Raw genomic sequence first — 24,075 nt, 5'->3', positions numbered from 1 at the left:
TCTGTCAGCAGATACCCGAAGAAGGTCTATGTGACAAAACGTTGCTTAAATAATTACAAGTGTTCAAAAGGAGGAATGTAGGACCCTCACACACACGCGTGTGCGCATGACTGTGTTTTATCACAACTTACAACTTGGGAATTCTTTCCGTTTCCAACCACCTGCCTCGACGTCTGCATTCTTCCCCTCAGTGTGTGTTGTGTGACACGCATGTGTGGGTCTGCAGCTGGTGTGTGTGTGTGTGTGTGTGTGTGTGTGTGTGTGTGTGTGTGTGTGTGTGTGTGTGTGTGTGTGTGTGTGTGTGTGTGTGTGTGTGTGTGTGTGTGTGTGTGTGTGCGCTGCGCGTGCATGTGTATGTTGGGGGAAGGAGGTGTGGATGCGGAAGAAGTGATATTTTGCAAGTGTCCATCTGTTTAGAAAGACTGACGAGTGAATCCATGTCTATCTAAGTCCCTGTCACTTAAACAGGAGGAGATGAGGGGAGAGGAGAGGAGAGGAGAGGAGAGGAGAGGAGAGGAGAGGAGAGGAGAGGAGAGGAGAGGAGAGGAGAGGAGAGGAGAGGAGAGGGCAAGAGAGATGACAACATAACTAGGTATAGAAAGGAGAACAGACTGGTCACAACATGGAACAGAGGAGGAAGAAGAAACAGAAATGATGAGAGATGCCTGCATCTGGAGACAGGACGCACACGCACACAATACTGAGGCATCATAATTGCCTCCATTAGTGTGTACAATCACCCACAATCATGTAGAATGTAATCTAACACACATACTGTACAGCCTCCCATAAACTGACACAGACATGCAGAGCGCTTCATTTCATCCTCTTTGCTATTTAGTTGACTGAGCGCACAATGGAGAAAAATGCATGCAAATGCGCACACGCACACAACCACCCCAATGGTACGGCCGCGATGAATATAAATAGCTCATTTCAGAGTAAATGGCTTCTAAACAAAGGAGCTCTGCCCTGCGTTCTCTCTCCTCACCTTGTTAGACTCCATCCCCTTTTACACCACTGTTCTGACTGAGAGCCCCAGGCCTATATGCCTGACTGACACACACACACACGCACGCACGCACGCACGCACGCACGCACGCACGCACGCACGCACGCACGCACGCACGCACGCGTATGCCAATTCATTCATGCACACACATGAAGGTGAGCATGTATTGGTGGAAAGGTTACAATTCATTCACGGATGGTTCCAGTGAGGTAATGTATTATCCTCCATTACACAGAGGCAGAACAGACAGTGAGAACAAGCTGATTTCACACAAATCACAGCATGCTGTCTGACACGACATCAACCTGCTGCATCACCTCATAAACATCACCGCTGGGAGGAACGACAAACTATCAGTGTGGCCGCACAACACACCGTAAATAAGACGGGATTTAGCACACCTGTCTGCGTCACAGCTTTGTGTGTTTGAGTGAGAGACAAAGGGAGAGAGAGAGGCGTGGAGATTGATAGTGTGTATGGAAATGGGGTCCGTTCTTACCTCTGTGTCTCAGCACTGTACTGGCCCCTGCCCACTTGATTGACAGAGTCTGAACTGATAGGTCCTGGCTGGTGTGAGCCCGCCCACAGACACCTGGTTCACAGTGGGGTCCACCTTTGACCACCTCTGACGTAGACCTTACACGGAGAGTCTGGAACATAACAAGCATGCACATAAACAGCTTAGAAACTGACAACTTGTGTGTGTGCAGCCAATTCCACCGTTGTCATCTCTTAGTATGGGTCTGTTATCAGTCACCATTGTCATCCCTAAGCTAAGGCTCAGTCTACTGGCTACCAGGAGGCTAGTAGGCCGGTTATCACCCATGGTCTTGTCACTGCAATGTGCATGTGCCATCACGCGTTCAGAGGAATGATTTACTGGTCGTTCCCTCAGCAGGAATTGAACACGGGCCTTTGGATTCCCTGCTAACCAACGCTGCTGATTGAGCTAACCAGGCTTTGTCTTAACTTGGACCGTGCGAACTAGGGCGGAATAATATTTACTATTCTGTCCATAACAGCACATAACTCGGTAACGGCGCTGCGCCGGCTCATGTGACCTTCGCACAGCTCGACACGGCGACTCGCTTGCTACTGCTCGCCCAGTGGTGTCTCACAGGGCTCACAGTTACCTGAGACGGCGCGCCTCCGTCGCGGTTTCGTGAATAAAACAAACATTTCAGTCACTCTGTAGTGTCCTCTGTAAGAGTGCATGGCTAGTAATACCCAAGCTTTTGGTCTCGAAACCCAGCATGGGTATGACTTCTTTTATTCCCCTCAACGTGTAATGATGCATGCGCATTGTAGTGACAAGACCATGGGTGACAACCAACCGGTCTACCAGCCTCCTGGTAGCCATGCAGTAGACAGACTACTGTGCCCTAAGGGATGACAACGGTGATAACAGACCCATACTAAGGGATGATAATGTAGGTATCGGGTGGTGTGTGTGTGTGCGTGCACGTGTCAGATATAATAGCAGACTGCATTTATACTGCCTATTCTACCTATAACACACTCCAAATCATCTACTCTATCACACGCACGCACGCACGCACGCACGCACGCACGCACGCACGCACGCACGCACGCACGCACGCACGCACGCACGCACGCACGCACGCACGCACACACACACACACACACACACACACACACACACACACACACACACACACACACACACACACACACACACACACACACACACACACACACACACACACACACACACACACACACACAGCGTGCAGGTAATCAGTGTGGGAGGCTCAGCAGTCCATTTCTCACTGTCTGGATTCTGTGGTCAGTGAAATCAATCACGCATTTAGACTTTTCTACCTTTGTGCCTTTTCTTTGTTCTTTCTGGCTGTCCTCCACACCAGTGGTGGAAAAAGTACTCACATGTTATACTTAAGTAACAGTATCAATACTGCATTGTAGAAGTACTCTGTTACAAGAAGAAGTCCAGAATTCAAAATTTACTTGAGTAAAAGTACAAAAGTATTGGGATCAAAAAGTACTAAAAGTAAAAGTACAATTTTTTTTTGAAAATAGCAGATCTACAAGCTCACAACGCGTTGTGATGCAACGCGTTGTGAACTTGTAGATCAGCTATTTTCAAATAGCCAAGGTATAAAATAGGGCTAAAGTAGTTTATGTATGTTTTAACATATTATAATTTATATCAGCAAAGTAACTAGTAACTAAAGTTTTCAAATAAATGTAGTGGAGTAAAAGTACAACATTTGGATCGGAGATGTAGTGGAGTAGAGGTAAAAGTACTGGAAATTGGACATACTCAAGTAAAGTACAAATACCTAAAAACTGTACTTAAGTACAGTACTCAAGTAAATGTACTTAGTTACTTTACACCACTGCTCCACACAAATCATTTATTTTCTCTTTCTGTCCTATTTCGCTCTTTTCGCCTTCCCTCCTGCTCTCTCGCACTCTCTCTCTCTCTCGCTCTCTCTCTCTCTCTCTCTCTCTCTCTCTCTCTCTCTCTCTCTGTATACGATAATGCCCCCAACGCCCCTCTCATCCTGTGTTGGTGTTTTCGTACCAATAATCAAAGAAAATAAAACCTGAGATGTCAACGAAATGGACAGATTCCAGTTTGATTGAACATTAAATGCTGCTCCATTATTACTTGACATTTTGTTCACAGGAACCATTCTCCAAGCAATTACACACATGTCACATTCATTTACGTCCCCCCTCTCCCCTCTCTCTCTCTATCTTTCATTGTTGTTTGTTTTATTTTGTTTCATCTGTGAGTTCAAAATAAAGATTATCAAATCAAAATCAAAAAGGAGTCAGAGTCGTTGAGGTGGGCTGTCAAGTGGGGCAGCTCTCTGGAGAACAAAAGTTTGACTATGAAGTACTTTTAAAGAGTATGATAGGATATACGGTGTATCAGTATGTAGGATCTGTTTCTTCTGTCTTGTCTGTATTTTATGTCTATTTTTAAATGCAAACCTGCGAACATCAGTTGTGTTGCCGATAGACACATCACTGACACTTCAACTAGAGACAGAAGGGAATATCTTCAGAAATAGTAATAGTCATATCCTGGAATAAATTCCTTACCAAAATATTTATTCACCAATGTGTTTGTAAAGGTGTCTAGTAACACATCCCACAAAGACTGAAATTCAGTTTCCCTAGGAGAATCAGTTACAGCTGATGAAAGTTGGAGTCCCATTAAATTAACTACACAGGATAAAACACAGAAAAATAAATATGCTTTAAGTAGCTTATGAGGGGTCAAACTAGGGGTTTTTAATGATTCTGATACCATTGCAAGCATTTGTTTTGCACGGAAAACATTCCTTGGGGTCAAGGCAGCTCCCACAAAACTTTGAAAAGTGATGACTCATCACTAAACAATAATTGTATGGGGGCTGTTTCTACCCCAAGGAATGTTTTTTGTGCAAAACAAATGCTTGCAATGGATTCAGAATCATTAAAACCCCCTAGTTCGACCCCTCACATGCTGCTTAAAGCATATTTATTTTGGTGTGTTTTATCCTCTACAGTTAATTTAATGGGACTCCAACTTTCATCAGATATAACGGATTCTCCTCAGGAAACTGAATTTCAGTCTTTGTGGGATGTGTTACTAGACACCTTTACAAACACATTGGTGAAGAAATGTTTTGTTAAGGAATTTAATCCAGGACTTTTTAAGATATTCCCTTCTTAAATCGGACGCCCACGTGGTTTTGACGTCTTAATTTGCTGGTGCCCATGGCAACGCGTCATTTTACCTACCGGCGAGAGTACTGGCGAGAAAAGTAATCAGAGTAAATGTAATCCGAGTATGTCCTGTTTATTTCGCGAAAATCTTTTCTTTCAGTCAGGACCGTTTTTTATCATTTCTAAGCCACAGTGTTTGTGTTACGGCATGTAGAAGAGGCTGCCGTTTTGAGAAAAAAATGAAAAAAGGAAGAGAATCCGGAGAAAACAGCATTTTTGTGCAGCCGCTAAACAGGAAGTCAACGAGACACACAGCACGTCCGGGTGACGTAATTGCGCGCTGCATGTTGGGAAATGGAGTTTGTTTCATCACCGCGGTAGCCAAGTGCAGTAGCTACAGTACAGTATAGTTTACTGTACAACGCGTCAAACGTGTCGTGGGCCTCCAGCGACATCAAAGAAATTGACTTGTAGACACCACGTGGGCATCCGATGTGTTAAAGAGGAGGAAGGGTAGATGGAGGGATGACGTGTAGAGAGAGACAGCAGTGCAATGAGATTGATGTTTTTCTTCCTTGACTTGGCAAGATCATCAAACATATAATTTTCCGAATGTCTGTCCGTCCGTCTGTCTGAGTGTCCGTCTGTAACAGTGTTTCTCCTCAGTGGCTGGAGCAATTGATCTGAAATCGCATCACCATTAGCATATGAACACACCTGACATAACTGTGAAGCCCGTTTGTCACTTTCACAAATCGTATGCTGTATATTAGCATTTTTCTGGTGTATCTACTATCTATTCTGCATCTAGCATGAGGCATATCTATTCTGCATCTAGCATGAGGCAACATGTTTAACCAGCTGTGTGTGTGTGTGTGTGTGTGTGTGTGTGTGTGTGTGTGTGTGTGTGTGTGTGTGTGTGTGTGTGTGTGTGTGTGTGGGTGGCGCGGCGCGCGGGGGGGGGGGGGGGGGGGGGGTTGTCTGGCCCTGTTACAGATGTTGTCCAAAAATCATGCAGATCGGTACACAGTATCTCTGTAGCCATTAAACGAAACGGGTATTTCTTACATTGATGCTCCTACATATTATCATGTAAGCACCAGTTAAAGTTACTTTCCATCCCTCATATACTGTGTGCACGAGTGCACACCCCATAACCCACACACTGCACATCATTTCAGAGCTCATATCTTTGAACGGGTAAGGGCTAGTCTTAATTAATAGATGAGCTTAACCACTGTGGAGCAGCTCCCACAACACTGTGTGCAACACACAGACACTCACACTCACACTCACTCTCTCTCTCTCTCTCTCTCTCACTCTCACTCTCACTCTCACTCTCACTCTCACTCTCACTCTCTCTCTCTCTCTCTCTCTCTCTCTCTCTCGTCTTGTGGGATTTGAACCAATAACCTATTAGTAATTAGTCTCTTCTCAGCCACCAGCGTCTGTTAGCCTCCATGACCCCTTGATACTGAGCTAACGAGAATGTCTGTCTGTCAGATGCGCGCACGCACGCACGCACGCACGCACGCACGCCACGCACGCACGCACGCACGCAACGCAACACACACACACACACACACACACACACACGCACACACACACACACACACACAGGAGTTTCCTCTCCAATTTGGTCAGGCATAAACATAAGCATCCAGTCCCCATCATGTCTGCTGCAGTCTGACATGTTTAACCTCTCATGTACTGTATTTCAGAGTTCACCATCTGTCTCTCCCCTTCCCAGGGATTGTGTTAAACTACCATAAATGTCTTCTATGAATAAATATAATACCATAATGGCTTAATACATAATGGCCGCTACCTGATGTGCTATGCTTGCGTAAATGCTGCGTGTATCTAATACCCTCCAGGCTTCCGTTAAGATCCACCCCTCGGAAGCTTCTGATTGGCTGAACCGGTGCGAGGGAGCGCTCTGTTGTATCCACTTGGACCGCGCGGAGGTGCCGAAAGTCCGGGGGATGAAGATTTACTATTCTGTCCATAACGGCACATAACTCGGTAGCGGCGCTGAGTCGGCTCATGCGACTGATGCAAAGCTAGACACGGCGACTCGCTCGCTAGCGCTCGCTCGGCAGTGTCTCACATGGCTCATGGTCGCCTGAGACGGCGCGCCACCGTCATCTCCACAGAAAACAAACGCTCCTTTACAAGATCCTAACTGAACCCTGGTGGGTTGGGGATTCACACGTAAATACTCTGTGTGCGTATACGTGAGTAACTCCGTACAAGTGGGTGTGCGCGAAATATGTGTGGTGGAGTATGTTTTTATTCACATTACTGTATTGCTCACATTTTAATCGAAGGTCGCAAGCCCCCCCCTTCCAAACACACACACACACACACACACCTTTCCCCCTTTCTCTCTACAGCGCACAAGGCTTATTACGTTGAAATGCTTAGGTTTCAGACAGCAGAGTGTATTAGAGTGCATAGCAGATGAATCCCTGAGAGGTTTCTGTGTCCGTTGATCCGATGTTGCTGTTACCAGCTGACAGACTAATCAACACTAACTAGGAACAAGCTCACTTAACATACTGTACACTGGCCATAAAACACCTGCGATTAATTCATTTACTCCAACAATATAGACAGCAGCTGGTACTTAATACAGAGATGCTATTATTGGAAACACAGGCCATTATTTCAGAAGGCAAGTGACATTTTCTATCTCTTTGTCTCTGTGTCAAATTACCTCACTGCTGTTTCTTCAGTTCTCTCTCTCTCACACACAGTCACGCACACACACACGCACACGCGCACACACACACACACACACACACACATACACACACACACACACACACACACACACACACACACACACACACACACACACACACACACACACACACACACACACACACACACACAGGGGTGTAATAATGCATCGATTCATTGAGATGAAGGTGGCAATTTAACTGCATCAATTTGTCATGTTAGAACCAATTATTATCAATGACTCGACCTGCTCGGGAACCAACACATTAATGCATGCATCGCCCAGGGCCCATTTCACAAAGGCAGAATTAAGTTATCCAGCATAAATGGAGATTTGACCATGTGTACTCAGTGCAACCTGGCTTGCTCCGTTCCATGAACGGGAAGCCAGGCTGAGAAGGGAGCGACTAATAGGTCAAGCCAGAGGTCAAGCCAGGCTGAATGGCCAGTTAGACCCTTCAACAGCCCACAAGATAAGATTCGCTTACAAGGAAGTAAAGTATTGCTGTTGTCGGGTGAAAACCATGTCCAAAACTGAATTCATTTTGCATTCATCATTTAAAAATGACTTGGTGCTTGTAGATCTGCTATTTTCACTAGTTCTGTGCAACAGTCTTGTACACAGAAATGATGAAAGATGGACAACAGCTCAGACAGAATGAGAGAATGAGAGATGGTGGTGTTTGATGTTTGATGGTGATGTTCATCAAACTTCTGTTGGTGTTCAGAAGAGAACGAGCATCTGTGTCTGGCCTGCATCTGGAGCCAGGACATGCACATGCACACGCGCGCGCACACACACACACACACACACACACACACACACACACACACACACACACACACACACACACACACACACACACACACACACACACACACACACACACACACACACACACACACACACACACACACACACACACACACACACACACAATACTGTGGGATCATACTTGCCTCCATTAGTATGAGTACAATCACCCACAATCATGTAGAATGTAATCTAACACACATACTGTACAGCCTCCCATAAACTATAGATAGATAGATACCTTTATTATCCCAAGGGGGAAAATCAGTTGCCCAGAGGCAGTATAAGGTTATTTACAAAGTTACAGAGAAGTACGAAAAAGAAAAAGAAAAGAAAAAAACAAGAACAGTAAGAAGCAAGGTACGTCAAGAAAGGGAACAAATTATATATATATATATATATATATATATATATATATATATATATATATACACACAAAGTGTCCTTAGGCACAACTATCAATATAGTACAGTGCCCCCAAATCAAAGTGACCATAACAGTCAATGCTAGTTAGTTCAACAAGTATCTCACACAAGCAAAAATACTCAAAACTACTAACACAACCTAATAGTGCATAGTGTCCAAAGGTCAGTGCGATATAAAAACAACTAGAAAAAGAAAGAAACAAGAGAGGGTGACGCAGCAAGATGCACAAGAGCACCCTCCCTGGAAGGTCCTTAGAGGTCAGAGTCAGTGCAACTAAAGTTCCAGTAAGAAAAGCTACCGTCGTCCTAGGTTAGGAAGGTAGTCCTCTTCAATCGACCGTTGTGTGTCTCGTTGTACAGCTTGAGAGCAGCCGGTACAAAAGACTTTCCTAGTCTCTCGCATCTCCGTCCTGGGTAGGCAAAACAGTCATTTCCTATCTTACTCCAGTAACTGAAGATCTCAAGATGCAGGGGGTGGGAGGAGTTCTTCAAGATGGAGTCTAGCTTCTTAGCCGTTCGCAGTCTGGCTACTTCCTCCACCCCCTGCAAAGAGGACCCAACGACCAGCCCGCTTTCTTCACCAGTCTGTTTAGGTTAAAGGTGTCACCCGCTCTGTTGTTACCACCCCAGCAGGTTATTCCAAAAAAGAGGACACTTGCCATGACAGACTGGTAGAACATCTGTAGCATCCTATTGCACACGCCAAACAATCTCAGTCTTCTCAGGAAGAACAGCCTGCTTTTCCCCTTGCTGTGAATCGCCTCCGCGTTGTCCGACCAGTCCAGTGAACTGTTCAGGTGCACTCCTAGGAATTTGTAGTTGTCCACAAACTCCACCACCTCTCCATTAATGGTGCTTGGCACCGGGGGAACTCTCTTGGAAGTGCGGAAGTCCACCACCATCTCCTTGGTCTTGCTCGCGTTGAGCCTGAGGTGGTTGGCCTCGCTCCACTGCACAAAGTCCCTAACCACACCATCGTGCTCAGCCGTGTTATCACCCGAGATCTGGCTGACCACCACAGTGTCATCTGAGAGAACTTCTGCAGATGACAGGTCTTGGAGTTGAAGCGGAAGTCCGATGTATAGAGAGTGAACAGGAAAGGTGAGGGCACAGTGCCCTGAGGGGCACCCGTATTGCTCACCAGCACATCAGACCGACAACTCTGCAGCCTCACGTACTGTGGGTCTGCCTGAAAGAAACTGAAACTGACAGACATGCGGAGCGCTTCATTTCATCCTCTTTGCTATACTGAGCGCACAATGGAGAAAAGGTACACACACACACACACACACACACACACACACACACACACACACACACACACACACACACACACACACACACACACACACACACACACACACACACACACACACACACACACACACACACACCAGGATGTGACCAGCATGTTCCGGACTTGAGGCCATGCAAGGTGACGTGACCACAGAGCCATTTGTTTCAATACGAGGCCGTCCAGTTTAAATCACTCCACATTGGACCTGGCACGCCCTGGCCAATCTTAAACTCATTTCACCCAATTTAATGTGCAACAGCGCAGCAGACACACAAAATCAGCCAATCAATAGGCTGACCAGCTAATCAATCATCCCCTGCACCTGGCCAATCAAATGATTACCTGACCATTGAAGCAGCCTGCTGCCCCAATATCCAATCAGGCCTCTTGGTGCCCTGGGCTAACGAGAGCGGACATCTAGTGGGTAAATTAGTGGCAATTTAACACAATTAATATTGAATAAAGCTTGTTTATTTTGTCTGTAATAGTCCATAGCCAGGACATACCCACGCACCAACTGTAATTGAGACGTGGGAACCCATGGCACTACAGATCCCATAGCCTATGGCAATGCAATTTCAGATTGATTGGTTAACTCTCTGAGGAGGAGAAATGGACGAGGACAGACAGGTCAGACAGACAGAGGTTTGGTCATTTTATAGTGGGATAGTACAGTGGGTGTGTGTGTGTGTGTGTGTGTGTGTGTGTGTGTGTGTGTGTGTGTGTGTGTGTGTGTGTGTGTGTGTGTGTGTGTGTGTGTGCGTGTGTGCGTGCGTGCGTGCATGTGTGTGATAGTCCTACTAGATACTAGAATCCAGATGCATAGATACACACGGGCGGGGTCGGGCGCCTACAAATTCACGCCAACAATTGAGACAGCGGCCCCACTTTGGGTAACGGTGTACTGCAAGCCAGCCCATAGAAAGTCATTGCAATTCAACTGTGGTTAGGCTAATATTAAAATAATCCTACATGAACTGAAGACTATATGATTTAGATAAAAATAGGTTTCCAAATGTATGGACCGGCTTTGTCAACATATCTTCTTGATTTCTAAATACATGATGCGTGTCACATTTAATGGATTACCCATAATGTTAACAGAGCAGAGGGGAGACGGCAGACAGAGAACCTGTCTCTTTTCAGTGACATATCACTGTCTTTACTGCTATGCATTTACGAGCGCCGACTTTGAAGATACCGTCATTTTCAACTCCAGAGTGAATTCTCCAGGTTAGTATTAATCAAAACATAGCTGCAGTACACTGTTCTCCCTTCCCCGAAGTGGGGCCGCTGTCACAATAGGGGGCATGAATTAGTAGGCGCCCGTGTGTATCTATTGATGATCCCTGCTGAGTTCGAGGCGATGCAGCAAGTGTAGTCTCTTGAATCCTCCTGGAAGCTAACTTGCTGAACCCTGGGATCTGAATACACAGACAGACACACACACACACACACATACATTCCTTCCGTGGCACAAACCCACTCTCCTCTGCCTCGATGAATATGCATGTCGGCATAATCGTTAATAATATATTGATTGGAAGGCGAGGGCAGCGAGGGCAAGGGTGGCACTAATAATATATTGATTGCAGGGGGTGGGCAGTAAGGATAAGGGTGGCGGCAGAGGCCAAAAAACACAGTGAATAAAAGATGTGAGAGGAGGAGGAGAGCAGAGATCCAGAACAATGAGCAGCTCATATAGTTCACAAAACTAGTGTGTGAGCGTGCGTGTGTGAGTTGGGCAACTCATTTAAAATAGTAACATACTGAGGTTACTTTACTAGTTACTGCTCTCAAAAAGTCACCTCTTGTGACTTAAACAATGTACACACATTGAGCTTTCTCTTTGAACCTCTGCAGCAGTTAGGTGAGAGATTAATCAATAATTATGTCATTAGTTAAGTTAATTATGTTGCAGTGAAGAGAAAAGATGTCTGCACACAGTAGGAGAAAAAAGTTTAGGCTACAGTGCAATATTGTTTTGGCGATCTCTTTACATAGTTCTGACACATATACTGTAGCTGAACTGTATCAACTTTACTACTAAACGAGGCTACAATTTAAACAGATAATCATACATTCAAGTGGTCAGGTCACTCAGGTGTAAATCAATTAATTGTATTTCATGGTTAGTCACTTCATCCTGGCGCCGTAGGATATGTAATTCTCTGAACGGATAGATTTTCTTTAAAATACTAAAATATATTCAAGGCTCCGTGTGTGCTTGCTTGAGGGGATGTTAACTCATACCCTGCCAAAAAAGAAGTTTCTATGATAAAAACGTCTTTAAAACGTCTTTTTCACTATGGACCTCCCTGCCAGACGTCTTCTGAACGTCTTTTTTTTTTAAATAATAATAAAAAAAAAAAAAAAAAATGTGGAAAAAAATTTTTTGAAAAAAAAAAATGTTGGACCTCCAACAGTGTACTAGGCATGATCGCGATCGCGAAATTGCATGTTTAACCCCCATACCAACCCCATCTTTCAAACATGGCAGCCATGTTTGTTTACATTTGAAGAAAACATAAGGGCTCCTTTCTCCTGAATGCCTGAACGGATTTCCAAGCGGATTTTTTTGTTTGAAAGCTGTGAAAAGCATGCACATGCATAGTGCATGATCTGTGCACGAATGTGTGCACCAGCGTGCACACTATTTTTTTAACCCTTTGTTGGCGAACCGGCAATATAAGAGGTCATCCCACTTTAAATATGGCACCGACTGAGGATGAAGATGCATTGGGAGGTATGGCATGTTGGGATGGATGAGGGGATGCGGGCGTGAACGCCGGCTCCGCCCGACCTCCGGCAGTTTTAAAGCCGCCTCATTTACTTCAATGTAAATACTGTATCATGGATTTTACGCATTCAATATTAATTCAGTTTTGGACCTGGAGATTCGAAATCTCTTCCAAATCAAAAGGCCTGGCATGCATTGGAAAAATATGTTAAATTAAAACAAAACAACAGCGTTTTATCACACAGAGCTGTTTTACACTATCTTGGCTTTGGGGTCCATCTAAGGGGCGTCTGTTGGTGCCTGAATATCCCCATCAGAAACCTGAAGGAAAGGATAGTGGAGAGCACACAGAAAAAGGGGGAGCATGGATTGGTGGAGGGATTCGAGATACAGATCAACAATGGTAGCTGATCATTGCTGGGTGCATCAGCATCCCCCCATTCCGACATGCTGCCATTCCGACATCTCCCCATTCCGACACTAACCCTATACCTAACCCTAACCCTAACCTCCACTCAGACAATTAGAAGTCAATGTCGGAATGGCAGCATGTCTGAATGGAGAGCGGCTATCATCATTGCTGTATATGCATCCCATAATTGGTCTGAAGGGAGGAGATAATGGTAATCAGAAATGTTTCGAATCAGGTGAGCATGGGAGGAGATTGTCAAGTAGATTGAAGATGAATAAGTGAGGGAGAAGATTGTTATTAGGTGAGGTTTTCCCTCCTGAGCTTACACTGTTCCGACTTAATCCATCATGTCATCTTTTCTTTTGCAACTGATGTATGTGAAACGAAATGTGTTGTCTGTACATTTCATTTTAGATGTTTCCACCTCTTTCCGCGGGAATTTACTGGAGAATTTTTTGCACCACACTTCGGGTTAACAGCAGACATACAAGCTCACGTTGTGTCGCAGATGCAACCGTTGTGAGCTTGTAGATCACACTCGGCTGCGGCGCCGGAAGCTCCGTGCAACTTCTGCGCAATGCACGATGGGATGTTGGAAAGTTGTGGATAGTGGGTGACAATTGTCTAGGAAAAAAAGGTAATCAAATTTCAGTAAAAAACTTGCAAAGTTGTTACACTTCGATGCCTGGTCCCTGACTTAAGACCTGATTATACTTGCCATATACACTGGGCTGCAACAGTCCACGGACAGCAAACACATGCGTAGTTCTGTTTATACCACAATTTGGTGTCTGCAGACATGCTTGCATTCCTCACGTGTCTCGCAGACATTTTCATTGCTGCCCACACATACTTTGATCTCTTCTGACAGTAAGCAATTTCTTGGGGTTCCAGTGTCAATCATGGGTGCACGTTTGTGGTTGTGTTTGTGCACGCTGAGGTGTGATTTGTGACGGCTCCTCAGGCTTGGCAGTGGTATTGGTAAGTGACGCCCAACACCGGACGCCCATCTTGTTTCCTGTCCGGCCCGAGGGGAAAGCAAAGGAGAGGAGACAGGACGATATGAGAGGACGGAGGAATATATGAGAGGATGGGAGAGGAGGGCGGCAGAGAAATAAGGGTGAATTTGCAGGAAGGAAGAACAGGGAGAAAAGTGGAAGCGGAATCAATTACAACGTATTAAATCCATTGGTTCAGGTGTCAATGAGGCATGGAATGAATGACGGCAGTTTGTATACCAGAGCAGTCGTTGCCACTCACAGAGGTGCATCACTCTGTCATGTTCAGTTTGTGATGATGACGAAAGGGCCTCAGACAGAAAGGAAAACAAATGAAACACTGAGAAATGTGTTAAGATGACAGTTTATGTAAGGGAAATATTCGCACATCCACTGGATATGTGCAGGTGCGTTGGATAGTGAATACTGAGGCAATCATGAAAAGATATTTCATGAACAAAAAGTACCGCACTCTTCTCTTGCTCAGCTGCTCATCTTTATTTCACTTGACAGACGTTTCGGTCCCACTGGACCTTCTTCAAGAGTGTCTTCCCTAACCCTAACCCTTAAAATGACAGTTGTCATAAACGCCCACTATGTGCGTTGGTGCGTGACATCAGAAACACAACACACCACAAAACTTGACTATAAGCAGCCATGCTTTTTTATCAAGCTACACAGTTGCACTTACATGGAACCACAACCCAAACAGCTTAAAGGGGCTACACCATGCGTAACATTGGCCAATATTCTGTTTTTATACAGGTTTAAGCCTAAACAACCACTCAGATATTGAATTTTCATGTTCTGTCTGTCTGTCGTTCCAAGCCTTTTCAGCTGCAATACCAAAAAGCCCTTTGTTGGCAAAGGGGCACTATTTAGAGAGTTTGTCTGTCAATCCCCGCCTCCTCAGGTGGAGACTGAAAAAGAGGCTTACATAAGCATGGGGAGAACAGTGAACAGGCCCGTTCAGACACAATCAATTATTGTTCATATAACAATGTAACAACATATTTTGCCCGTTTTAGTGGAGACTCTGCATATCCTGTTCTAATATTAGCTGATAATACTGTAGTAGTGCTCCGATATGTCCTTCTTCCTGTAGTAGTTTTGTGGCAAGAAGTTTCTCCTTTGTTGCATTTTGTTTTAGATGGTGTGTGAGAGCGAGATTGGCATGGATCTGGTCTGAACCCAGAGGGAGTTAAGGAAGAAATACAAATAGAATCTACAGACTAGTTCTTCAACCCCGACACAAGCTGGAGTTCAAAAGCACAGCACTAATAGGCTAAACATGAGCTAGCAATCAATCCCTTTGCACACAGGAGATCTGAGAATCAAGTTCAGCGCACATGCGTGCGTGTTTATCCGTGCACATGTGTGAGTGTGTGAGTGTGTTTTCTCAGTTTCTCTGCTGACATTTTAGGTCGGACTTCCATCTAAGTCCTGAGTTCTGTTTCGGTTATCTCTAGTACCTGGGGGCTGTGTGTGTGCGAGTGTGCGCACGTGCGTGTGTACGTGCGTGCGTGGGTGTGTGTGTGTGCGTGTGTGTGCGTGTGCATGTGTGTGCGTGTGTGTGCGTGTGTGCGTGTGTGCGTGTGTGCGTGTGTGTGTGTGTGTGTGTGTGTGTGTGTGTGAGAGAGAGAACGAAAGAGAGAGAGATAATAGTGTTAGGAGTTGCTGAGCCATGAGTTTATATCCTGTCTTCTAATTGCATGTTTTTTGGTCCAATCACTATCAAGGGAGGAATAAGCTCTGAGTCAGGATCTGAGGGAGAGGAGAGGGGAGGCATTTGAAATGTCAAACATCAGCATTACGGTAAAAACTACTGTACTTCAACAGTGGATCTTAAAGTGATTTCTCCGGAAAACCAGAGATGGGAAAAGTACTCGCATTCCGTACTTAAGTAGAAGTAAAAGTACTTGTGAAAAAAACGACTTTGGTAAAAGTAAAAGTACTCCATTCAGATAATTACTCAAGTAAAAAGTAAAAAGTACAGGCTTTGAAAAGTACTTTTAAAGTAAAAGTAAAAGTATTTTTACCGTATGTTTCTGTCCAAAGCCAATAGAATTTGAAGGATAATAAACTTAAAAGATCCCCACCAAAAACTGGCCCAGGATTGGTTTCCTAACTATGATGTGAAATCTAAATACAGCAAAGGTTTTCTACCTTTTTAGACTGAGTACCACTTATATAAAAAATATATAGGCCTATACATATCCCACGATCCCAAAAAATTGTAGTCAGTAACGCAATTCGATTACTGCAATTTTAAAAGTAACTACTATTTACTTTCAGTTAGTCAATTTATGATGACTGTTAACAGTTTTATCATAAAATATCTAATTTTAAAGAATCACATACTGTATAACACAATAGTCCACTTGTACACATACATACTGTAATTCACACAAACTACTACATGTTCAGAAAATATAATAGGTTAGATCAGTTTCTCAACCTTATTTTTTTTACCAGTACCACTCAGAAAATATTTGTCTCTCCAAGTACCACCATGTTAAAATACAGTATAGCGTACACCTTCCCCATCCTATTCATAGACAGGCACAGTACACAGAAGGCAAAAGTATTCCTACTAACAAAATAAAGAAAAACTAATAGCTTTATATCCAAATGACTGGTACTTTTTAAGCAATGGCCAAATGTATAATGTACATATACTGTACTGTAGGCATATATAAGAAATAGATGTATTGCTGAGAACGACCAGCTTCCGTTCTCCCATCAAAAAATAAATAAAATCACGTTTTACTCATAACAATCCATAACCAGCCTCGATACAAGACTGTCTTGATCCGAGGCTAAACAAGTGAGAAGCACCAGCGCCCACCAAGTTACACCCCTTTTTCATGTCAAGGACACCCAAAATGACACTTATTACTTAGCCCATGGACCACCAAGCATCACTGCTCAACCATTTTAATTCCAAGGACCCCCAGTTTGACATGCATTAGGCTACGGACCCCCATTTATTGGGTAAAATCAATGTTAATTTAACTCTGGGAGTGTACACTGTGAGAGTTACAGACCCATTGTACATTTGTTTCCAAACTAGCATTTAGCTGCAAGGGGGTGCATTTCACTCTACAGATCCATAAGGGTCCATTTGGTTTCTTAACTATCATTTAGCTGGGGACCCCCTGGGTTGGAACTCCCTCAAGGACGCCTGTAGGTCCCCGGACCCCACTTTGAGAACCAATGGCTTAATGGCCACTTTATAAGGACTGCCTTTTGCTTACCGTTTTGTAGAAATAGCGTGTGTAAGCCTTCATCATGCATATCTCCTTCTGCCTTGTGTTGTGTGCAGTTTTCCTTTCAGATGTTGTAAATATTCCATAATCGCCACTGAACCTATTTGTTGGTGTTAAACTTATCAGTGCTGCCATTGTAACCAAAGGCAGATACAGCGTTCCTAAATCAGATTATTGGCTTTTATTTCCCAACAGAAACGTAATAAATAGCCACTGTTTTCACCCAACTTTCTTCACGTTGAATAACAACAACAACAGCCGGACAGTATCCCATCCAATCACAGAGAGGGATGCGTGAAATAGGAGTCATTGATTGGCTGTGAGACGTTGTATGCGGAAATGGTGTCAGCAGACCTGCAGCAGACTTACAAATTCACAATGCGTCGCGGTTAGCAGCGCTGTGAGCTTATAGATCTGCTATTTTCGATGCGCACCACCGTCTTACGACTGAACATAGCATAACATGCTGGAGTTCCCTGAACTCCAGCATGGATCCGCTTACGACAATGCTACTGGTATTTCTACTTGAGTATTTTATTGTTTCGTTTCATCTGCCGTGCAGCGGCACAACATTCATTTAAAACCAAAGTAGCGAGCCTGTTTTGAAAATGTAACGGAGTAAAAGTACAGATACTTGTGTGAAAATGTAACGGATAAAAGTAAAAAGTACCCAGAAAAATAAATACTCAGTAAAGTACAAAGTACTGAAAAATGTACTTCGTTACAGTAACGAAGTATTTGTACTTCGTTACTTCCCATCTCTGCGGAAAACACATACTGTATACCGTCCGTGAGGACCCCCTCGAAAATGAGATGATGCATCTCAAGGGGTTTATCCTCTAACACAGTGGTTCTCAATCTTTTTTGGCTGGAGTACCCCCTTATACTGATTTCCGAAAGCCAAGTACCCCCTTCCCCTGACCACAGCAAAATAAAACACCATATATGGCAAATAAACATTGCTTTCTATTCATTAACTATACTAGTCAAGTTATTAATGTAATTTGGTTTAGAAATGTACTTAACCATAACAGTAAAATACATATTCCCATTTTCTAGTTTTCCTCACGTGCCCCCTGCAGTACCCTTACGTACCCCTATTTGAGAATGTTAAAATAAATAACGTATACTGCATATCAGCCCACTATCGTTGCTGTCGGGCAGAAACCTTATATGTAAACTTTTTTCATGTTGTTTTAGTAAATTAATGCCCTTCTTCATCGATCACTAGAGACAAAAAAAGGCAGCACACAACTCGTTTGTAGATCTGCTTTTGTCAAGTGACAGTGAAAGTGATAAAGTGTGTCTGTAGGGTTTATAAAATGTTAAACCAATCAAAGCATTAACAAGAGCTTGTGACTAAATAATAGCTAGATTGCATGGCGTGTATGGCCTGTGAATATGGAGATTTGTCAGTTGATCATTGAGAGGAAGTTCTGATGCAGGGCTGTTATAAGGCAATAGGAGAGGAGATGAGAGGAGAGGAAGGGAGGAGAGGATAGACGAGGAGACAATGGGAGGAGAGGAGAGCATAGTGGAAGGAACAGCTTTGATCTCTGCTTTGAAGAGAGGAGGAAACGCTGGTAATTGACTGCCTCTCTCTTCATGCATTCTTTTGTTTTAATCTGAGAGAAAGGGAAAAGAAAAAAGAATCATATCCTGCTGTCATGAAGTACAACAGGCAGACAGGCAGAAACACACACACACACACACACACACACACACACACACACGCACACGCACACACACACACACACACACACACACACACACACACACAACTAAGTAAGAATGGCAAAAAAAGTTATCATTAATGTAGAAGGTGAGAGTGGGAGGCAGCGAGAGAGATACCGTTAGTGCCTATTGAGATTGGCAGATTTATTGTTAATCTCACTCACGTCACTTTGACTGCTGACCTCACTCAGCAACGAAATAAAAAGAAAATAAACAAAAATAGAAATAAAACAATAGAGGCCTATCTGGGCCCGCCCCTTTCCCCCCTCCCCCTGAGCGGCAGCCATGATGGAGTTACTGCTGCAGCAGTGTGTGTCTATGTCTATGTCTATGGAGATGGGACTTTTAATGAAATTAGTCATTACCAGTCCCATCTACATGATATTTAGATCTAATTCCTTCGCCAGTTCCATCCGCATGATTTGTAGATCTAATTCTATGAGTCCCATCCCCATGATTTGTAGGTCTAATACCATCGCCAGTCCCATCATTATGATTCGTAGATCTAATTCTATCTGTTCCATCTCAATTATGTTTAGGTCTAATTCCAACGCCAGTTCCATCCAAATTATTTGTAAATCTAATTCTATGAGTCCCATCTCCATGATTTGTAGGTCTAATTCCATCGCCAGTCCCATCCTTATGATTTGTAGATCTAATTATATCTGTTCCATCTCAATTATGTTTAGGTCTAATTCCATCGCCAGTTCCATCCACATGATTTGTTGATCTAATTCTATATAGTTCCATCCTCATGATTTGTAGATCTAATTCCATCGCCAGTCCCATCCTTATGATTTGTTGATCTAATTCTATCAGTCCCATCTCAATTATGTTTAGGTCTAATTCCATCGTCAGTTCCATCCCCATGATGTGTAGGTCTAATTCAATACATTCCCAACTCCATGTTCTTCAGATCTAATTCGATAGTCACATCCCCATGATTTGTAGATCTAATTCCATCACCAGTCCCATCCCCATAATGTGTAGGTCCAATTCCATCGGCAGTTTCGCCAGTTCCATCTGTATGATTTGTAGATCTAATTCTATGAGTCCCATCCCCATGATTTGTAGGTCTAATACCATCGCCAGTCTCATCCTTAAGATTTGTAGATCTAATTCTATCAGTCCCATCTCAATTATGTTTAGGGCTAATTCCATCGCCAGTTCTATCCGCTTGATTTGTAGATCTAATTCTATATAGTTCCATCGTCATGATTTGTAGATCTAATTCCATCACCAGTCCCATCCCCATGATGTGTAGGTCCAATTATATCGCCAGTTTCATCCGCATGATTTGTAGATCTAATTCTATCAGTCACATCTCAATTATGTTTAGATCTAATTCCATCGCCAGTTCCATCCCCATGATTTGTAGGTCTAATTCGATACAGTCCCATCCACATAATTCATCTGCTTACAATAAATGTGACAAATCTCTGTGAGTATGTATGTATGTAATCCACTTATCTCGAGAAACGTTCGTCCCACCGGCTTCAGATTCGGCACATGAATTAGATCTACAAATCATGTGGATGGAACTGGTGATGGAATTAGACCTACACATGATGGGGATGGGACAGATAGAATTAGATCTACAAATCATGCAGATGGAACTGGTGATGGAATTAGACCTACACATTATGGGGATGGAACTGGTGATGGAATTAGATCTACAAATCATGGGGATGTGACTGTATGGAATTAGATCTACAAATCATGCGGATGGAACTTGCTATGGAGTTAGACCTACACAAAATTGAGATGGGACTAATAGAATTAGATCTACAAATCATAAGGATAGAGCTGGCGGTGGAATTAGATCTACAAATCATTGGGAAGGATCTGATATAATTAGATCTACAAATCATGCGGATGAAACTGGCTATAGAATTTGACCTTCACATAATTGAGATGGGACTGATAGAATTAGATCTACAAATCATAAGGATGGGACTGGCGATGGATTTAGATCTACAAATCATGAGGATGGAACTGTATAGAATTAAATCTACAAATCATGTGGATGGAACTGGCGATGGAATTATACCTACACATAATTGAGATGGGACTGATGGAATTAGATCTACAAATCATACAGATGGAACTGGCGAAACTGCCGATGAAATTGGACCTACACATTATGGGGATGGGACTGGTGATGGAATTAGATCTACAAATCATGGGGATGTGACTATCGAATTAGATCTAAAGAACATGGAGTTGGGAATGTATCGAATTAGACCTACACATCATGGGGATGGAACTGGCGATGGAATTAGACCTAAACATAATTGAGATGGGACTGATAGAATTAGATCAAAAAATCATAAGGATGGGACTGGCGATGGAATTAGATCTACAAATCATGAGGATGGAACTATATAGAATTAGATCAACAAATCATGTGGATGGAACTGGCGATGGAATTAGACCTACACATAATTGAGATGGGACTGATGGAATTAGATCTACAAATCATAAGGATAGAACTGGTGGTGAAATTAGATCTAAAAATCATTGGGATGGATCTGATAAAATTAGATCAACAAATCATGCGGATAGAACTGGCGATGGAATTAGACCTAAACATAATTGAGATGGAACAGATAGAATTAGATCTACAAATCATAAGGATGTGACTGGCGATGGAATTAGACCTACAAATCATGGAGATGGGACTCATAGAATTAGATTTACAAATCATTTGGATGGAACTGGCGATGGAATTAGACCTAAACATAATTGAGATGGAACAGACAGAATTAGATCTACGAATCATAAGGATGGGACTGGCGATGGTATTAGACCTACAAATCATGGGGATGGGACTCATAGAATTAGATCTACAAATCATGCGGATGGAACTGGCGAAGGAATTAGATCTAAATATCATGTAGATGGGACTGGTAATGACTAATTTCATTAAAAGTCCCATCTCCATAGACATAGACATAGACACACACTGCTGCAGCAGTAACTCCATCATGGCTGCCGCTCAGGGGGAGGGGGGAAAGGGGCGGGCCCAGAAAGGCCTCTATTCACAGGAGGCAAGCAAAAATGATCACGCCATGATGTGAACGGCAATGTAGTTTCCGATGCACTACATTGCAGGCACTTTTTTGAGAGTGAAAAAAGAAGAAGAAGACACTTGTGACATGTGTGATCTTGGCAGGTTTCCCCAGAAAATGTGCCGATCTCAACAGGCACTAACGGTGGGTGGTTCGGATGGTCGATAGGCAGAGGAAAAAAGAGAAAATAGTGGAGAGAGAGAGAGAGAGAGAGAGAGAGAGAGAGAGAGAGAGAGAGAGAGAGAGAGAGAGAGACCATAAGCAGTTTAAACTAAATTATTAAGACCAGGAAAGCATCTGTGTCATTTTAGATTTTCCGTTACAGGCTATTAAAAAAAAAATAGGTGTACAAGGTCGCAGTGCTGCACACAAGTGGTTTTTGAACATTTTTGAAAAACCCTGAAAGCAGAGGATGGGATGTGATGGGACGTGAGCCCCAGTGAGACACGGTGCCGAAGACGGATGAGATGGAACTGCATGGTAAATGCATTACATTCAGGGATCTTAGAAGAACCATGATGACATTTATTTAAATTCACTCAGACTTTTTCAAACCCCTATGTGGTGTATGTGTATCTGTCACTTTTACTTTGGTTTATTTATTTGACAGGGGAGGGTGCACATCAATAAAACATTTCTGTAAACTCTGCATGTGCCAGACTCACTATAGCTAGAAGCTAATACCGTATAGGCTTTTCTGCATACACTGTGCCAAAATCTGCAATCTGCCTGTCTATGGATCTGTTTAATTCAGTTTGATTTGTTTTCATTCTTACCGTACATTCATTACCCACTTCAGCCCTATATACATTTCAGCATTTGAAAATAGCCGGTCTACAAGCTCACAATGCGTCGTATCTGAGCTTGTATCTGTCATTTGTATATGATTATTTATATACATTTGAAAGTACTTTTACTTTTGGTACTTTAAGAACATTTTGATGACAATACGAGATACTTTTACTTGAGTAAAACATTTGAGTACGTTTTCCACCACAGACCAGGAGAGTAGAGAAAGAGTGGCCTGGAATGGCCAGACTAATATCACTGCATATAATTACTAGTCTGGAATCTGTTCGGAACCTGCATTTCCAAGGGTTGGAGGGGAAAAAATGTTGATAAACCCATTCCGTATTCGCATACTGGGCCCTGATTGGCGCCCCACACAACTTCGGGGGGCAGCGAATATCACTGCATATAATTACTAGTCTGGAATCTGTTCTGAACCTGCATTTCCAAGGGTTGGAGGGGAAAAAATGTTGATAAACCCATTCCGTATTCACATACTGGGCCCTGATTGGTGCCCCACACAACTTCGGGAGGCAGTGTAATCCAATCACAACCCACTCACTGGCAGATTCGTCTGGTTTCCAAGCTAGAGAAAGACATGGAGAGCCTTTCTTTGTCTCAGTGTGTGTGTCTGTACAGACTGCTTCCTCCTGCAGTGACAGACGTGTCAGTAGGAACAGAGGGTGACAGCAGAACACCATGTGGTCGTGTCATCCACTCCAGACACTCTGTATACAGTAGAGGGTATGCGTATGCATAAAGTGAAGGGCAAATCGAGTGGCAGATCGAGTGGCAAAGTGAGTGCCAAAGTGAGTTTAATGTCGTTTAAGGTAATTTAATGCAATCAGATAGGACTTTTCTGTTTGAATGTATGGGCTGTCAAGGCCAGAAAGTAGTTTTTTTTTGCCACTCAGAAGGCGTTCCCCCATAACTTCCAGGTATGAAACCTCTTATCTCCATTTTTTTTGCTCGTAAATGAATGCCCTACTTGATCATACACCAGCTTCACACAAAAGTATCAAAAGTAGCAGCACGAAGCGACGCGTTTCGAGTTGTTTTGAGAACTG

Source organism: Nannobrachium achirus (genome assembly GCF_963921795.1).
Source record: "Nannobrachium achirus genome assembly, chromosome: 3".
Lineage (NCBI taxonomy): Eukaryota > Metazoa > Chordata > Actinopteri > Myctophiformes > Myctophidae > Nannobrachium > Nannobrachium achirus.
This window is presented reverse-complemented; position numbering follows the sequence as displayed.